The following is a 17,902-nucleotide window of genomic DNA, read 5'->3' as shown; positions in this document are numbered from 1 at the left end:
GGAAATTTTTCTCATGACAGGCTGATCTGTTGCAATGTCACATTTTGAACTGATTACTACCAGTCCAAATATAAGAGATAGTTTTAAAAAAGAGCATGTAAAAAAGAGCAACTCTTATTGTTTCACACAAATCCTTTCAGAAATTACAAAGGTATTCAGGTACATGTATAGTTAAGTACATTATGTTTTGCTATCAATTTTTATGGCTACTCCTACCGAGGAAATACATATTGAAAAATGCAATATTAATATCTCTCTTCATTTGGTTCTGAGCTACATTTCTCTATGGTAAATAGAAAATTAACACTGGGGAACCTTCTTGGGCAGTGGAAATGTAGGAAACTTCCAATATTGCATTGTATCTTCCCTCTTCTTTTGCCATTAGTATGTTAATTAGGGGTTGGTGGCCAATAACATCTGGAAAGCCACATGTGGCCCAATTGTTTATGGAGCTTTTCATGTACAACTCTTCAATCTCTGGCAGAATTTGACAGAGTCTTGCTATTGTATTCATTTGCAAGTCTCTTGTGACTTCTACTATTTTTTCCATTTTTTAAATCAAACAAAAATCAGTTAAATAAAAAAGGAAGAATGAACAACTATAGTGTCAATAGGTATCTTTCTGAAAGCATCCTAGCATAACTAAAAGGTGAGCATGTTTTATATGAAGTAAATTTAAGAGTCCTGCTATGAGATGTCCTTCTTTCTCCCCTCTTTAGCTCATGTAATCACTGCATGGTTCAATATATATTTAGTTACGTAGTAATTTATTAGATTTTTTATACCACCTTTTATTACTTTATAAGTAACTCATGGCAGCTAACATATCTAATGCTCTTTTCTCCTCCTATTTTCCCTATAACAACAATCATGTGAGGTGAGTTAGTCTGAGAGAACATGAGTGGCCCAAGTTCATCGAGCTAGCTTTGTACCTAAGGCTGGATTGGAACTCACAGTCTCCTGGTTTCTAGCCCGGTGCCTTAATCATTACATCAAACTTTCATATGTCATTTGATCCCTGAAATGAGATAAATTGAATGAGCATGTTGTACAGACACAGTCCTTGATTAGTGTGGAAAATATTACAGAATTGTTCTATCAGTGGGAGAGAGACAGAGTCACTCAGAGTACAGTGCTTTTTAAATGTGCAAGGGGATGCACCAAAAGGGACCCTCCAAAGTACAATCTGGGTATCCCAAAGGTGCTTTTTCAAGAGATAATTGGACTTTCTGGAGAAAGTCCAGTTGCCTCTTGAAAAAACTCCTTTGGGCCAACCATGACCTGGATGACTGAGAATCTCCATAGACATACTGTTTGGGTACTTGACATGTCAGTCAAGCCTTTAAACTAATTGAAGTTTGATCCTAGTTTCTCATGTACTCTGGCTTATTAAGCTATTGAGATCAACACCAAAAGCAATTGGGAAAAGATTGCATCAGTACAGAATGAAATGAAGAGAAGGAGGGAATCATTTGGACAATTGTCCTGCACTTCAAACTTGACTGTCCCTAGTCAGCAAATTGAGTGTTTTTCCAATGAGAACTTCACTGGAACCACTTTGGTCTAGTGGTTAAGGTGCTGGCCTAGAAACAAGAAGCTTGCGAGTTCTAGTCCAAGCTGGGTGACCTTGAGCCAGTCAGCCTTTCTCAGCTCAACCTGTCACAGCGTTGTTGTTGTGAGGAAAAGAGGAGAAGGAAGGAGTATGTTGAATGTTCCCACTTTAAATTACATATAAACCAATAAAGGCAGGATAAAAATCTAATAAATAAATAAATAAATGTAGCTAGGTTTTCTACTCTTGCAGCTTCCACCATGCCCGGGACAATCGTTTTGCTGCCTATGAGTAAGGATTTAATATCTCCTATATGTTGATGCTAAGTATCAAATACTTGCCAACATTTACAGAATATGTGTTCTTCTATGAGCTATGCAAATAAAAAGGTATCAATAAAATGTAAAGAGGAAAAATGGGAGGAGGAAAAATGTGAAGAGTCTAGGAGGAAAAATGTGAAGAGTCAGTGATAATATATTTATTCTCTATCCTCGATCCTTTGCTTTCCAGTAGTTTTCCTAAAGCCTTCTATAAACCTCAGTAGATTTATTGATGCATCCAGGAAAGCTATTTTTGGGGTCATTGTGAGATGTTCTTTTGCAGAACATTTAGGAGGCAGTTACTGGAAGGAAGGTTCTGGTTAGATGTTAAAAGATATCTTCCTAAGCCAACAAACAATTTGACAGTGGAACTAATTAACCAAGAGGCGGCAGTTTCCTTCTCTGAATGCATTCAAAGAATGTATGGACAGCCTTCAATTAAATAAGCTTCAATTTGGATTCTTCCACTGAGAAATAGATTCTGTCAACAAGAGAATTTAAACTCATTTAGTTTAAATGGGACCCATGATGGCAAATCTATGACATACGTGCCACATGTGGCGCACGGAGCCATATCTGTGGCACACTGTGAGCTGTGTTGCCCTAGCTCAGCTCCAGTGTGCACGTGCGTGCTGGCCAGCTGATTTTCGGGCCTTCTGGGCTCACCGGAAATCCAGAAACGAGCTGTTTCTGGCCTCCATAGGGTTTCTGGGGGGAGGGAGGCCATTTTCGCCCTCCCCAGGCTCCAAGAAAGCCTCTGGAGCCTGGGGAGGGTGAAAAACGGGCCTACTGGGCCGACCGTGCCATCGCGTGCCAAAAGTGGGGGGAGCGTAGGTGGGTCGCACGTGCATACACGGGGGGAGGGCGGGGCACATTGAATTATGGGTGTGGGCACGCTTGTGCATGACCCCTCCGTGCTCCCCCATTTTTGGCATACAACAGCAAAAAGGTTAGCCATCACTGATTTAGACCATTTAGACTCTAGTGGTCTAAGACAGCATTTGTCAACCTTGGCGACTTTAAGATGTGTGGACTTCAATTCCCAGAATACCCATGTCCACACATCTTAAAGTTGCCAAGGTTGAGAAACACTGATTTGAATGATTGAGTCCACCATAATTTGAAACCTGTCACTTTTTCAGTGCAATATGCAAGAAGCCATAAATAGTGACACACAACATGTTTGGATTACTCCATCCCTGTCACAAATGGTATAAAGTTAGTAGCTGGTTGATAGAAGTCTCTTCTGCTTTATTGAGATACATTCTGATTAAGGGTAAGATCTAGCTGGTTAAGGTGCAACTTTAGATGGAGGAGTGGATGGAACAAATCTTCAGGGTTGTCAATGCCCTGCTTTGCCACAAAGGAGAAGTCATTATGAGCGTCCTTCTTGTATCTTTTGGAAGACGAGACATACCTTCACACCAGTTGTTATAAGTCAGATCTGTACAGGTGATAAAACAGTCCCTGTTTTGCTCATCCTTTGTTCCTGATGATATGGCATCAGGAGTGAGGAAATAACAACATATCAATTCTATAATAGCAATAGCACTTAGACTTATATACTGCTTCACAGTGCTTTACAGTCTTCTCTAAGCGGTTTACAGAGTCAGCATATTGGGTCCTCATTTTACCCACCTCAGAAGGATGGAAGGCTCAGTCAACCTTGAGCTTGGTGAGACTTGAACTGCCGAACTGCTGGCAGTCGGCAGTCAGCAGAATTACCCTGCAATACCCCAATCTAACCACTGCGCCACCACAGCTGTTAATTCCTAATTCCCTAATCCTCCAATTCCCAGTAAAAGACAAGATTACAGTCCAAGAAGTTCCAAATAACAAATTATTTAATGTGAGTATAGAATACAGAACATCCTCGATTTACATCCATTCATTTCATGACATTTTGAAGTTACAGCAGCACTGAAAAAAGGGACTGACAATTGGTCCCTGCACTTATAACCATCACAGCATCCCCACAGTCACGTGATCAAAATTCAAGCACTTGGGAAATGGTATGTATTTATGACTGTTGCGGTATCTCAGGATTACACGATTGCCATTTGAGACCTTCCCAATTGGCTTCTGATAAGTTAACAGGGGAAGCTGGATTTGTTTAACAACATCATGATTCACTTAACAACTGGCAAAAAAAAGTCATAAAATTGGCATGACTCGTTTAACATACTCCTTGCATAGCAATGGAAATTCTGGTCCTGATTGTGGTCGTAAATTGAGGACTACTTGTATATCAGAAGCTGCAAAGTATTCAACATCACGGCCATAGCATGCAAGAAGCTTTGCATCCTTATCCACTGGAGAAGATCCATAGGTTCATCTTGAAACTGTAAGAAATTAGAGCGTTGAGGCTTTGGTTTAATTCAATTGTTGACATATTTTTTCTCTTAGCTCGCTTTTCATTTTATTGCTAAGGCTGTAGACTTCATATATGATTAAAAAGAAAATATTTTTCTAATATTTTACTTCCTTTGCCTTACTGAAATTATAGTCTATCTACTATTGAGTGAATTCTAGAATTTCTGAACCAGCTTGAAATATGTAAAGGGCTGCCACAGAGATGGTAAAGCAAATTGGATAGGAGGAGGAGGAGGAGGAGGAGGAGGAGGAGGAGGAGGAAGCTTCACTGGGGCTCAGCTGAGAGTCATGATGCGAGGGAAAATGGCCCCCATCTATATTTTATGTGGAAAGAAGCATGACTCAATGGATCATGAGTTGTCTAGTTCAATTTAAAATTAGGGAGAACTCTCTGATAGTGTGACCTGTCCTCAGTGATGAGCTGCCCTTTGCTAAAAGATGTTAAACAATGGCTGGTCAGTTATCTGTCAGAAAATTACTTTTATTATTAGGAGTTGACCAGGGGTCTGCAACCTTAAACACTCAAAGAGCCATTTGGACCCATTTCCCATAGAAAAGAAAACACCGGGAGCCACAAAACCCTTCCCGTACCTGACTATTTCTTGAGTGGCCACAAAACTAACATATGTAGTTGAATTAAATGTTCTGTTTTCTTCTGAAACATTCCTTTTCTTGGATTTATCCATGGTTGGCCTACCAGGGGTTGAAAAGCTCAATAAATCACATGCCAGTGGGTGTCGCACATTGGTGGTTGCAACACATATTTTGAGTGACAGGGAGCCGCAGTAGAGGGGTGAAAGAGCCACATGCGGCTCCAGAGCCACAGGTTGCTGACCTCTGAACTAAACTTTAAAATCCTTTCCTATTCTATGAGGTTCAATTACACAATCAATTTCAATCCTTTGTACAGAGCAGATAGACTGCCCACTTACAGATACCTTGAAATACAGTATGTTCTTATAGCTTGATCAGCTAATTTCAAGAATTTACTTTACTGATCACTTACTGGTCTTTGGGAATCTGTTAGTGCCTTAATATTTTAATTAAATAATATCAACTTCATATCAACTTTGAAGAATATCACTGCTCTGCTTCCCTAGATCAAAGATCAAAAGTAATATTTAGAGAACTGCATAAGTTCTCTTTGGATAATTACTTACACTGCTATTTTTCGGCCTTCAGGTTTTCCCTTCTTTGTCCTACTTACAAACTTGAAACTGGCCTCCCAGCTCTTGAGTGAAAGCCTTGGTTCCTGAAGTGAAGAAAACCAGAAGATGGGAATTTGAGCAACTTTTCAACACTGGGCTGATGGGCTGGATTTTCCAGATAACCCGTTGAATGAAGAGAATGCATTGTGGAGAAAGCTGTTCTGCCTCTCTGCACACTATCAGTCAAGCGCTATCAGATTGAAAGTCACCATGAGGAAAGTTTGAAATATGTAAGGGAAGTTGTCCACAGTGGTGCTCTACACTGGATAGCTGGACTGTGATTTATAGTAAATATTTGTTCTCAATTTTTTAATGTGTTTGGGAAGAAGACATAATTACCGTATTTTTCAGAGTATAAGATGCACCCTTTTCCCCCCTAAAAGAGGCTGAAAATGTGGGTGTGTCTTATATTCCAAAGCTTTTTTTCAGCCCTAACGAGGGGCTAATGAGGCACTAGCCAGCGATCTTCCCAGCTTTGCCTGCTCCCTCGACTCTCCGCTGTGCTTTAACTAAGCGATCGCCATGCTTTGCTCCGACTCTCAGCTGTTCTTTAGCTTTTTTTCAGCCCTAACTAGGCACTAGCCGAGTAAAGCGATCTCCCCAGTGCTTTGCCTGCTTTTCTCATTGCTGCTTCCTCTCAACTGTGCTTTAGAAGCTGCTTTTTTATCCCCAAGCAAGGGATATAAAACCAGCAAACTAATGTGCTGAGGCGACCAGACTAAGGACGCTAGCCAGATGAGTATCTGTAGGCAGATTTTTTTCCCCCTATTTTCCTCCCAAAAAACTAAGCTGCGTCTTATACTCCAGTGAGTTGTATACTCCGAAAAATACGGTAATGGCTCTGCCCTACCTTGTAAGACAGTAGCCCATGTCTTCTTTCACCCTGAGGTCTGCCCTATGTCCCTGAGTGACAGCCTAGGACCATACTGCCAAAAGGAAAAGCCTAAGCAATGTCAAAACCAAACTTAATTTAATTAATATGTGATTCAGTTTAATGCAATGATCTGATTACTTCCTATGCCTTTGCCTTCCCACTTCTATCGCATTAAGCTTTACAGCTGGAGGGTTTATCATCTGAATTCTGAATATGACCTTAAAAAACAGGAGGAAGATTTGCAGCCTAGATGAGGGTCAGATAAAGGATATCTCAGGCCACAGAAGAAACCCCTGCCCAGTTCTCTGAAAAGTAGTTTGATTATTATTTGATTTTATTTCAGATGAGTTTTCAAGTGAAAATTGTATAGCACCTTCAGGAATAATTGTACAGCTTAAACTATTGACAGCACTCAGGGGAACAAATACTGGAAGAAACAGGGCCAGTATCAATCTTTAAAATAATATTCTGAAAGAAGTTAATTGTTTTCAAGTTCCTAACAGGAAATTTCATTGTGGCAGACTAGATGGAATTGTCTGATTCCCTCCACCCCCCCATTGCTACTTGAGTCATTAATATAACAATGCTTCAGTAAAAATACAAAATTATACCCTATAAATATGAATTAATTAGTGTTTTGTGTCATAGGGTCAATTAATCTGAAACAGGCATTGTGTACTTACAAAAGTCCACTTGGCCAGTCCATTCCTATTTTAAACATTGTATTGCTTTGCTTTAAAAAAAGGTTATTTCAATTTTTTGGACACCAGAGACGAGTTCCAGGGATGAGTTTTTTGGGCACCAGGAATGAGTTCCATAGAGGGCAGTTTTTCCATGGACTGGGGGGACATGTTTTCGCATGCCTGGATCCTGTGTGTGCACAGTTGGGGCTTTGCTCGCTTCCATGGCCCAGTTCCTGGCAGATCGTGGACCGGTGCCTCTCTGCAGCCTGATGGGTGGAGACCCCAATATAGTGTATGCCAAAGACTAACTCCATCAGGAAAGGAATTTCTAATATCCATCAGATTAATATTATCAAATATATCTTATAATTTTCCCAGTGTTTTGATTGGACCGTAAAATGTGTCTGAAAATAAAAAAATTTATTGGGCACAATTTAAACCTATGCTGAGAATCAGTACACCAATGGAAGTGGAATGATTTTACTTCCAATAAGGAATGCTCATTTCTTCTCATGCAAGTCACGTTCTGCATGAAAATTCACACAGACGGGTTGTCTTCAATGATGTCTCGGCATAAGAGAGTGTCTGTGAAAAGGCTGACATTAAAGATGGGCAAGCATCTTACAGTATCTTATCAGGACATTCCACAATAGTGTTTGTGTGATTGGCAGCTGACATATTTCAGTTCCAAGAAGCAAAAATATATTGTGTTTTCTTGATCTTCACTAGCACAATGGCCGACACAGAAAGAGTCATTATTTTGCCTATGCATCAGGCCCTTATATTGCTACAAGAACCATATTAGTAAAGAAGTAATCTCAGGGAACAAGAACTATAAGGGCTTTATTGTATTTAAATCTGATAGTGCTTCTATACCAAACGTTTTTAAAAAAATTTTTGATTTATATGCCGCCCTTCTCCGGAGACTCAGGGCGGCTTACAATGCGTTAAGCAATAGCCTTCATACTATTGTATATTTTATACAAAGTCAGCTTATTGCCCCCACAAACCGGGTCCTCATTTTACCTACCTTAGAAAGGATGGAAGGCTGAGTCAACCTTGAGCCTGGTGAGAATTGAACTTGCAGTAATTGCAAGCAGCTGGAAGCTAAATACTACCTTTAACAGTAGCATTAGTCTGCTGTGCCACTCAGGCTCCTTGATCTTCTGTGGCTGTGATCCTGCTTTAGTGGGTTCTTGCGCTCTGATGTGAAATTTCAAAATGCAGCTATTACAGATAGTCCTTACCTTACAACAATTTATTTCACAAAGTTCAAAGTTATGATAGTACAGAAAAAAGTGACTTATAACCAGTCCTCACGCTTATGGTCATTGCAGTGTCCCTGTGGTCCCACAGCATCCCCATGGTCCTGTGATCAAAATTCAGGCATTTGGCCCCCAGTATGTATTTACGATGGGTTGGGTGGGTTGGGTGACGACTGTTTGCAACCTTCCCAGGTGGCTTCTCACAAGCAAACAGGAGAAGCCAGATTTGCTTAACAACTTCATGATTTGCTTAAAGATCACAACAAGGAAGGTCATAAAATAGGGCATGATTCACCTAACAATCCCCTGGGTTAGTGATTGAAATGCCAGTCCCAATTGTGGCCATAAATTGAGGACTACCTGTGGGTCAGACATAGACAGCATACTATGCTCATTAGAAGAGAAAGGTATCAGGAAGGACTCACTCTGCCAACTATAGGCAATGATTTCAGTCACTGTGAAGATTAATGTCCCCTAATATTCTCCCTGGGATCTGCTGACAAACTGTAAATCAGTAAAAATTTTGATAAATATGGTCCTTTCCCTAATCCATAATTTGCCAAAACATTCTGATTTGGTTTTCTCTTTTGTGTCATTTGCTTGAGGTAAAGCTGTCAAGTCACCTTCTTCCTCGGAAGATCTGATACTTAGGAGACAGGTAGCATGGTAAAGAGGAGTACAGGTGGATACTAAATATCCCATAATATTACAGTATCTATCAGATATATATTGATGGTCGTGCTCATTTGGTTCTATGAGGAAGTTATTTGGTCAATACAGCTTCAGGTTCAAAAGGTTGTTTTTATTATTTACAAATATATACATATAATATGATAATGAACAGGGTATCCTGTTACATTTTTACCCTAACTGTATGACTCAAATGTTGAGAGGAGAGAGAAGTTCACATGTTGTCTCGCTGAGAGATAGATGAGAGAGAGAGAAAAAAAGGGGAAGATATCCAAGTGGTTTCTAGGTAAGAGTCCAATAAGTGAATTCATTGGCTGATATAGTCACATGTGATATCTGTAAAGACTTAACCCCTTCTAGTCTCTGGTGCATCATATGCAGGCAATATCTGACAGTATCTGAGTGGAGAAAGCTCAACTAGACACAAATGGTCTCAACTATGGAATCCAATCCAATTGCTATTAAATTGTTTTATAACCATCTAATCTTTAAAAAAGGAAAATTCTAATTTTGACCAATAGAACCTGAAGCACAGACCTATGGAGTCAGAAAGGACCCTCCAGGCCTTTAAATCCAATTCCCTGCTATAGATAAAATCAACATTAAAGCATCCCTGACTGGTTGTCCAGTTTTTGTTTTAACACATGTAGTGAAGCGATTCTGATGTCTGACTGCTGTTACTGCAAGGCAAACATGTTCATACTTGCCTCACTGCAGAAAATGTGCTAAATATAATGAATCCTATTTGTTATTCAGCTTCATTTTTTAAAAAAAACCCAACAATTTTAAGTGGCCAGGTTCTTTGCTTTACGTGCAGAGCAATTTCTATCAGATATTATATAACAAGTTTTTTAAATGTGAAATATTATATTGCTCCTTTAACCATATTCAAGTCATCCAAGTACAGGCTTGATGAGATTTGAAGCTACAAGGATGAAGGGATGTATCTACATTCCTTGAGACTATTTAAGACAGTATCAGAATAAGTGGAGAAATGCTATCGTTATACCAATGTTACAGAACTATATATTCATGCGCTTATTGAATTCCTTGCTATTTATTTATTTATTTACGTATTTGAATCCCCTGCACTTTCTACCCGCAAGCTGATTCAATCAGTGGTATTGAAAACTAACAGGAAATCAAGAAGGGCCGAGAGGGAGGCACCACTCTAATCCCTGGCCAGCCAGAGGTCATCTAGAAACAACAAATGCTGTCTTAGTACTAAATGCCAAACTGGACCCAGACTGAAAAAGGTCCTGATGATCCATTCGCTCCTGTGTCTTTTGAGACTGTGAGTCTATCACCTTTTCAACACCTTCAATGGGAAGATTGTAAACTGCCTGAAAATTGTTCAGAAATGCTGGATCCAGGGATTCACCTCTTGAGGAAAGATGAACCAGGTTCTGACAGGTTCTGGAGAACTGGTAGCGGAAATTTTGAGCAGTTCGGAGAACCGGTAGCAGAAATTTTGAGTAGTTCAGAGAACCGGCAAATACCACCTCTGGCTGGCCCCAGAGTGGGGTGGGAATGGAGATTTTGCAGTATCCTTCCCCTGTCATGCCCACCCAGCCATGCCCACCAAACCACATCCACCAAGCCACGCCCACTGAATCGGTAGTAAAAAAAAAATTGGATTTCACCACTGGATGAAACTCTCCTCAGATAATCAAGCAAGAATCTACCTCAGTCAATTCCATAGGACCTACCTAGCCAGAATCCAATTCTGAGTGAATCCAAGCATCATCCGACACATGTTGAAAATAGTCCTCACAATGATCTTGTAGAGACTTTTCCAGAGACACTGAGTAACTTGAAATGGGGCTTCAGTCTATAGGTGCAATAAAAGTGAGTAAGTGCATTTTATCATCATGGTAATCCCTAAGAATATACTAAGAATCTCTAAAAATCTGTTAATAATCCCCAAGAATCTGTTAATAATCCCTTAGAATCTATTAATAATCCCTAAAAACTACAAATAATCCCTAAGAATCTACTGGATATGTATGCAGTGAACTACCCCAAGGCTTAGGCTCAGTGCTCTTCAATATCTTCATTAATGATTTAGATGAGGGGCTAGATAGGGGAACTCATCAAATTTGCAGATGACATCAAGCTGACAGGAATAGCCAAAATTCCAGAAGATAGGCTCAAGATTCAGAAGGATCTTGACAACTTGAACATTGGACCCTATTTAACAAGCCTCCATGGCTTGGGACCATGCTTAGCTTTCAAAACAGAAGATCCATCTTATTTGAAGATGGAACAGAAAGGTGGTCATGCAGAAGATGACCAAAAGTTTTTCTTTTTCATTTCAGAGTGCAGGTCGTGGACTAATGGATTTAAGTAATAGGAAGGCAGCTTCTGATGCAATATTAGGAAAAACCTATTAAGTGTAAGAGCAGATTGATAGTGAAATCAGAGACTAAGAAAGATTGTGGGTTCCCCTTAACTTTTCTTCAGGCCCTAAAACTCAGAGGCCTCTTGAGTGTTTCTCAAACTTCTGGGTGTTGAAGTCTCCCTGTTGGCTGGAGAATTCTGAGAGTTGAAATCCATACATCTTAAAATTAGCAAGGTTGAGAAACACGATGCTAGACAGATAAGAGACAGAGGGAAAGCCTTCACTGCTTTCATTCATGAGACAACAGCACCATGAAGTGGCCAGTTTGGCTTCTGCAACAGAGGTCGCAAAGCCCTCTGCTTTGGGTCAAGCCTTCTTGAGCATCTCCACTGGTGAATGCATTCTTCCATTCTTATGATCCCCCTCCACAACCTGACCACTAACCCCAGATCTATTGGGAAAACAATTCCCAGAATCCTCTAGCCAGCCTGCTCCAGGAAAACCACATTCCACAATGGTTTAAGTGATAGTCCAAGACTATGGGCTACAATATTCATGCCCCACCCCCATTATTTTAGAGACAGACACAACATAAAAGGTTCAGCCCCTAGGCTACGAATAGACCAGCACCATTCTTGGCAAACACATGGAGTCCTTCTTCTCAAAGGAAGCTAGCTTTATTTATTACTAACAATTTATAATGAACAACCATTAATTAATATCTGAAAGTCAACAGATGCGGCAAGCTCTTCTAATTCCTTAACAACTTTAACAACAATTAATAATTACTGGATAGCACTGAATTAACATTAACATCTGAGAGGCACAATAATACAAGACGAGGTATCTCCATGGACCTGGAGAGTTTTGCAGACTGATTAAGGCAGGGGTCCCCAACCTCTGGTCCATGAACCAGCACCGGTCCATGGCATTCAAGCAACCGATCTGTGCAAACAAACAAAACCTCATCCGCGGGATGCAGGCAGCATGCAAAACCACGCCCCCTCTGGTCTGCAGAAAAATCTTTCTTCACAGAACCAGTCCCTGGTGCCCAAAAGATCCGGGGCCACTGGATTAGGGGATTGGGGTCTTTTTAAAGGGGCCTCCTCCAGGGGTGGGTTCTAATTTTTTTTACTACCGGTTCTGTGGGCGTGGCTTATTTTGTGGGTGTGGCTTGGTGGGGGGGTAATGTGACTGGGTGGGCGTAGCCAATATTTTTCTTTTTTTTACTTTTAAAAGCATTTTTTCTACAACTTTAAGAGGTTGCAGAAAAAAATGCTTTCAAAAGCCTCTGACGATCAGGCAACTCAGCTGGGATTGCCAGAGGCTTTTAAAGAAGTTTTTTTTTTCTACAACCTCTTTGGCTGGGGGAAAAAAAAAAGCCTCTGATGAGGTGGGCGGGGTAAGTGAGCAGCGACCCAGCCAGGGACCGGTTTAGGGGTGTGGCCAGCCAATGTTATTACCGGTTCTCCAAACTACTACAAATTTTTACTACCGGTTCTTGCGAACCAGTACAAACCGGGAGCAACCCACCACTGGCCTCCTCCAAGCTGTGGAGGCCACAAGGCTGAACTCTTACAACTAACAGAGATTTCTCATTCCTGCCCTGAACCAAAGGAAATCTTCTCCCTCTCCATAGTCAGACTGCTGAAATGAGGTACCCGAAAACAACCAGGAACAGGCTTTTTGATTTTGGCTTTTATGAAAAAGCTGCTGAGGATTATCATTTACAATATAGCAAAATTTAAATTATATTAATTAATAAATTAAAAATGTTTGGGGCACTCAAACAGTAACTACTATATGCGGATATGAGAGCTCTTTTCTTCAGGCGAATTCTGCCCAGTTGGTTACACAGCAGCAAATGGGGGTTGATAGCAATAGCAACAGCACTTAGACTTAGACTTCATAGTGCTTTTACAGCCCTCTCTAAGCGGTTTAGAGTCAGCATATTGCCCCCAACAATCTGGGTCCTCATTTTACTGACCTTGGAAGGATGGAAGGCTGAGTCAACCTTAAGCTGGTGAAATTTGATCTGCTGAACTGCAGCTAGCAGTCAGTTGAAGTATCCTGCAGTACTGCACTCTAACCACTGCGCCACCTCTGCTCTTGATGGCATGTCGGGAGATTTTTTGAATAAAAAAATGTTTTATTGACAACAGCAAAAGTAGTGACTTGATAGAACATGTGAAGATACAAATCCTCAAAACCGGACTACAAGAACTGGGTTCCCACAGTGTACAAGGGCCCGATCAAAACACATTCAAGACAAAAATATTGTGTGAACTCATCCACTGGCATCCATAAACAGGATGTCTGACAGACAATGTGGACAAAAAGGTTTATTCTAGGTGGATTTGAGCAGACTGAATCAGGTTACACTTTACATTTGAAAGCCACAATCAATGTGAGTTAGTGGGGGTGGGGGGGTCAAACACTTCTCTTTAAATCACCGTGGTTCAGTTCAGGCACCTAAACAAAACCAGACAAACCCAAGTATGGCTTAGTCCTCTCTGTGTGGCCATATTTGTACATCCTGCTTATCCTGGTTACTGAGTTAGCCCGTATTCTGGAGTTCCATAATAATAGCCAAAGGGCCAAGAAGAAATAACCAGGTTCTACCTACCAAAATTAGCCTTTTGTGGGAAGGGAGAAACTTGATGGTCTGTAGACACTGGAGGGAACCTAACCAGAGTGAGCATCAATGGAGCAACATTTGTGTCTGGAACAGAAAAGTTTATTTTTAGGGCGTACACGAGGTGGACGTGAAAGTCAAGTCCCAGGGTACTTACAGGGTAACTGTCCAAGCCAGTCCTTCCTGTCTTGGTTCCCTCAGGATGCAAACAGTTGCAAAGGGCAAGAGAGGGATCATCAGAGCTTTCCCCTCCCCTCTTTCTCCTGACAACCCAGTCAATGCGGGTCAGTACTGAGCTGAACCTGGAGCACCTGTGAAAGTGAGGTGTCTGCTCTGATGCCAGACCATTAGCCATGCACTGTCCCTCTGGCAGCCATGATGGTCCTGCTTTCCAGCAGGATGGTAGCATCTGCCCAACTGCTGTCCTATGATTGGGGCTTCTTGCAGCAAGGAGGTGGTCCCCTCTGACCCTCAGTTAACCTCCCTAAAGGGACAGGGATCAAGATCATGGGCAGGAGCAGATGTTCAGTGCAAGGCACCTTGTCACAAAAGGACTGAGGAGTGAGAAAGAGACCGAGAGAAGGAGGGGACTTCTTACCTAGTGTGCCAGGCGAATCAGGCAAACACAACCCTTACCAGGAAAATCGCACCAGTGGTGAGACTGAACGTTGAGGAGGAAGCCTTATGTCCCTAGAGTTTCAAGGCCTCAGAGCTCTGAGAAATTGCAGAAAGAAGCTGAAGAGCTGATAAGCCGTTTCCTTGCTGGAGCTTGCAAACTCCAACAAGGCTGACCTTGGCTAGGTTACTGGATGTGAAGGCAGCCAGGTGCTTTCAAAAAACCAGATGACCTCCCCTTGCTCGTATTTGGTTGCAAACTCAGATTGGCCAATCTTTCTTTGCTCATTAGAGGTTGCAGACTCACAATGGTGAGACCTGGTCAAGGAAGGTTGCAAACTTAGGCTGGTCTCATCTCTCTTTGGTTCCTGGAGGTTGCAAACTCAAGCAGGGTTTCTCTCTCTTTGCATGTTAGAGATTGCAAACTCTGGCCAGGTTCATCTCTCTCTGCTCTCTCTGTGGTTGTAAACTCAGGCCAGTCTTACATCGCTCTCGCCAATGGAAATTGGAAACACAGGCTGGCTTCATCTCTCTTTGGTTGCTAAAGGTTGCAAACGCTGGCCAGCATCCTCTCTCTTTGCTTGCTGGAGGTTGCAAACTGAGGCTGGTTTGATTCCCCTTGGTTGATAGAGGTTTCAAACTCAGGCCAGGTTCATATCTCTTTTCTCTCTAGAGGATGCAAACTCTGGCAGGACATCTCTCTCTACATCCTGGGTGGTTGCAAACTCAGGCCAGGCTTACCTCCCCTTTGTCAATAGAGATTGCAAACTCAGACTGGCCAATCTTTCTTTGCTCACTAGAGTTGCAAACTCAGAATGGTAAGACCTGGTCAAGGAAGGTTACAAACTTAGGCTGGCCTCATCTCTCTTTGGTTCCTGGACGTTGCAAACTCAAGCAGGGTTTATCTCTCTTTGCGTGCTAGAGATTGCAAACTCTGGTGAGGTCCATCTTTCTCTGCTCATTGCACGGTTGTAAACTCAGGCCAGTCTTACATCGCTCTCACCAATGGAAATTGGGAACTCAGGCTGGCTTCATCTCTCTTTGGTTGCTAAAGGTTGCAAATGTGGGCCAGCCTCCTCTCTCTTTGCTTGCTGGAGGTTGCAAACTGAGGCCAGGTTCATATCTCTTTTCTCTCTAGAGGATGCAAACTCTGGCAGTACGTATCTCTCTCTCTCTACATCCTGGGTGGTTGCAAACTCAGGCCAGTCTTAAATCGCCCTCACTAATGGAAATTGGGAACTCAGGCTGGCTTCATCTCTCTTTGGTTGCTAAAGGTTGCAAATGCGGGCCAGCCTCCTCTCTCTTTGCTTGCTGGAGGTTGCAAATTGAGGCTGGTTTCAATACCCCATGGTTGATAGAGGTTTCAAACTCAGGCCAGATTCATCCCTCTTTTCTCTCTAGAGGATGCAAACTCTGGCAGGACATATCTCTCTCTCTACTTCCTGGGCGGTTGCAAACTCAGGCCAGGCTTACCTCCCCTTTGTCAATAGAGATTGCAAACTCAGACTGGCCAATCTTTCTGGCCACATTCACATCCAATGAAGTCTTTCAAGAGAGCATTTACAGTCACAGACCTTATCTAACTTGGAGACCAACCAGGCCGATATCTTCAAAACTTGCCAAGGATTCTCTGAGAGTCACGAACCAATTAAGCGAACTAATTGTCTCCTGCAAACTCCCCTCCCTATTCGCTCCTCTTTTAATACCTATGGGAGGGGCCATTCATCGTCCACCTGTGGTCTTACTCCCAAGTCAACTCTTATTCCTCAGCTGTTCCCTTCATCTGGAAACTCTGTGCATGCGCACACTGGGAATAGGCTCCAGCTGTTTGTCTGCCTCACTGATGTCTGACTCCAAAGGCAACTGATAACTGTCAGACTGCCCTGGCCCAATCTCTGCCTCCGATGCAGAGTCTTCCCCAGACTGCAGGACTGACCCATGTTCCTCCCCAACCTCCTCACTGTCCGAATCTGCTGCCAGCTCTGCAGCTGCACAATTGTAAACTCAGGCCAGTCTTACATCGCCGTCGCCAATGGAAATTGGAAACACAGGCTGGCTTCATCTCTCTTTGGTTTCTAAAGGTTGCAAACGCTGGCCAGCCTTCTCTCTCTTTACTCGCTGGAGGTTGCAAACTGAGGCTGGTTTGATTCCCCATGATTGATAGAGGTTGCAAACTCAGGCCAGGCTCATCCTTCTTTTCTCTCTAGTGGTTGCAAACTCTGGCAGGACGTATCTCTCTCTTTCTCCACTTTCTAGGCGGTTGCAAATTCAGGCCAGTCTTACCTCCACTTTGTCAATAAGAGATTGCAAACTCAGACTGGCCAATCTTTCTTTGCTCACTGGAGATTGCGGACTCAGCCTGGTTACATTTCTTGGTCACTGGAGGTTAGAGAGTCAGGCTGGCCAGATCTTCCTTTCGTCGTTGGAAGTTGCAGACCATGGCTGCAATGATTGCTTGTTCTTCGTTGGAGGTTGTAAAGTGAGACCAGCGTCACCTCTCTTTGCTCACTGGAGGTTGAAATCTGAGGCCAGTCTCATTTTTCTGTCATCGATGGAGGCTGCAAACTCAGGCTGGTCTGATCTCCCCTTCTTCAATAAAAGTTGCAGATTCAGACCGGCCTGATCTCCACTTGGTTGCTGGTGATTATAATCTCAGGTTGGCTACTTCTCCTGGTCACTGGAGGTTGGGAAGTCAGGCCGGCCTGATCATCTCTTTTCATTTCAGGATGGAAAATCAGGATGGCCTGAGGCCCTTTTTGTTGATGGAAATTGTGGCATGATTCTTCATTGCAGGTTGTAAAATGAGACCGGCCTCACCTCTTTTTGCTCATTGGAGGTTGGAATCTGAGGCTAGCCTCATTTTTCTTTCATTGGTTGAGGTTGCAAACTCAAGCCTGTCTGGTCTCCTTTTCTCCTGATCTCTCATTGGTCACTGCAGATTGGCAAATCAGACTGCCCTAATCTCCCTTTAGTAGGTGAAGGTAGCAGACTCAGGCCAACTTGATCTCCCATTCTTGGCTGGAGGTTGTAAAATGAGGCCAGCCTCACCTCTCTTTGCCCACTGGGGATTAAAATCTGAGGCTGGCCTCATTTCTCTTTCGTGAGTGGAGATTGCAAACTCAGGCCAGTCTGGTCTCCTTTTATTCAGTAAGCATTGCAGACTCATGGCCTGATCTCCACTAGGTTGTTGAAAACTCAAGCCAGCCTGATCTCTCCTTGGTCGTTGGAAGTTGCAGACTCTGGCTGCAGTGATGTCTCATTCTTCCTTGGAGGTTGTAAAATGAGACCGGCCTCACCTCTTTTTGCTCAATGGAGGTTGGAATCTGAGGCCAACCTCATTTCTCTT

The 17,902-nt window shown here is 42.5% G+C and overlaps 1 long non-coding RNA gene across 1 annotated transcript; it reads right to left on the bottom strand.

Moving 5' to 3' along the window:
- Positions 1-3,698: 3,698 nt before the first annotated feature.
- Positions 3,699-17,645, bottom strand: LOC132711344 (uncharacterized). Its single transcript, XR_009622165.2, has 4 exons — positions 13,933-17,645; positions 10,675-10,796; positions 5,406-5,497; positions 3,699-4,214 (listed from the first exon to the last, which is right to left on the bottom strand). It is a non-coding gene; the product is annotated as an uncharacterized LOC132711344 (long non-coding RNA).
- Between the last annotated feature and the right edge of the window lie 257 nt (positions 17,646-17,902).

The sequence above is a fragment of the Pantherophis guttatus genome, chromosome 3 (genome assembly GCF_059756535.1).
Source record: "Pantherophis guttatus breed Tessera chromosome 3, ASM5975653v1, whole genome shotgun sequence".
NCBI lineage: Eukaryota > Metazoa > Chordata > Lepidosauria > Squamata > Colubridae > Pantherophis > Pantherophis guttatus.
The sequence above is the reverse complement of the archived record's forward strand: the minus strand, read 5'-3'. Positions and strand labels throughout refer to the sequence as shown.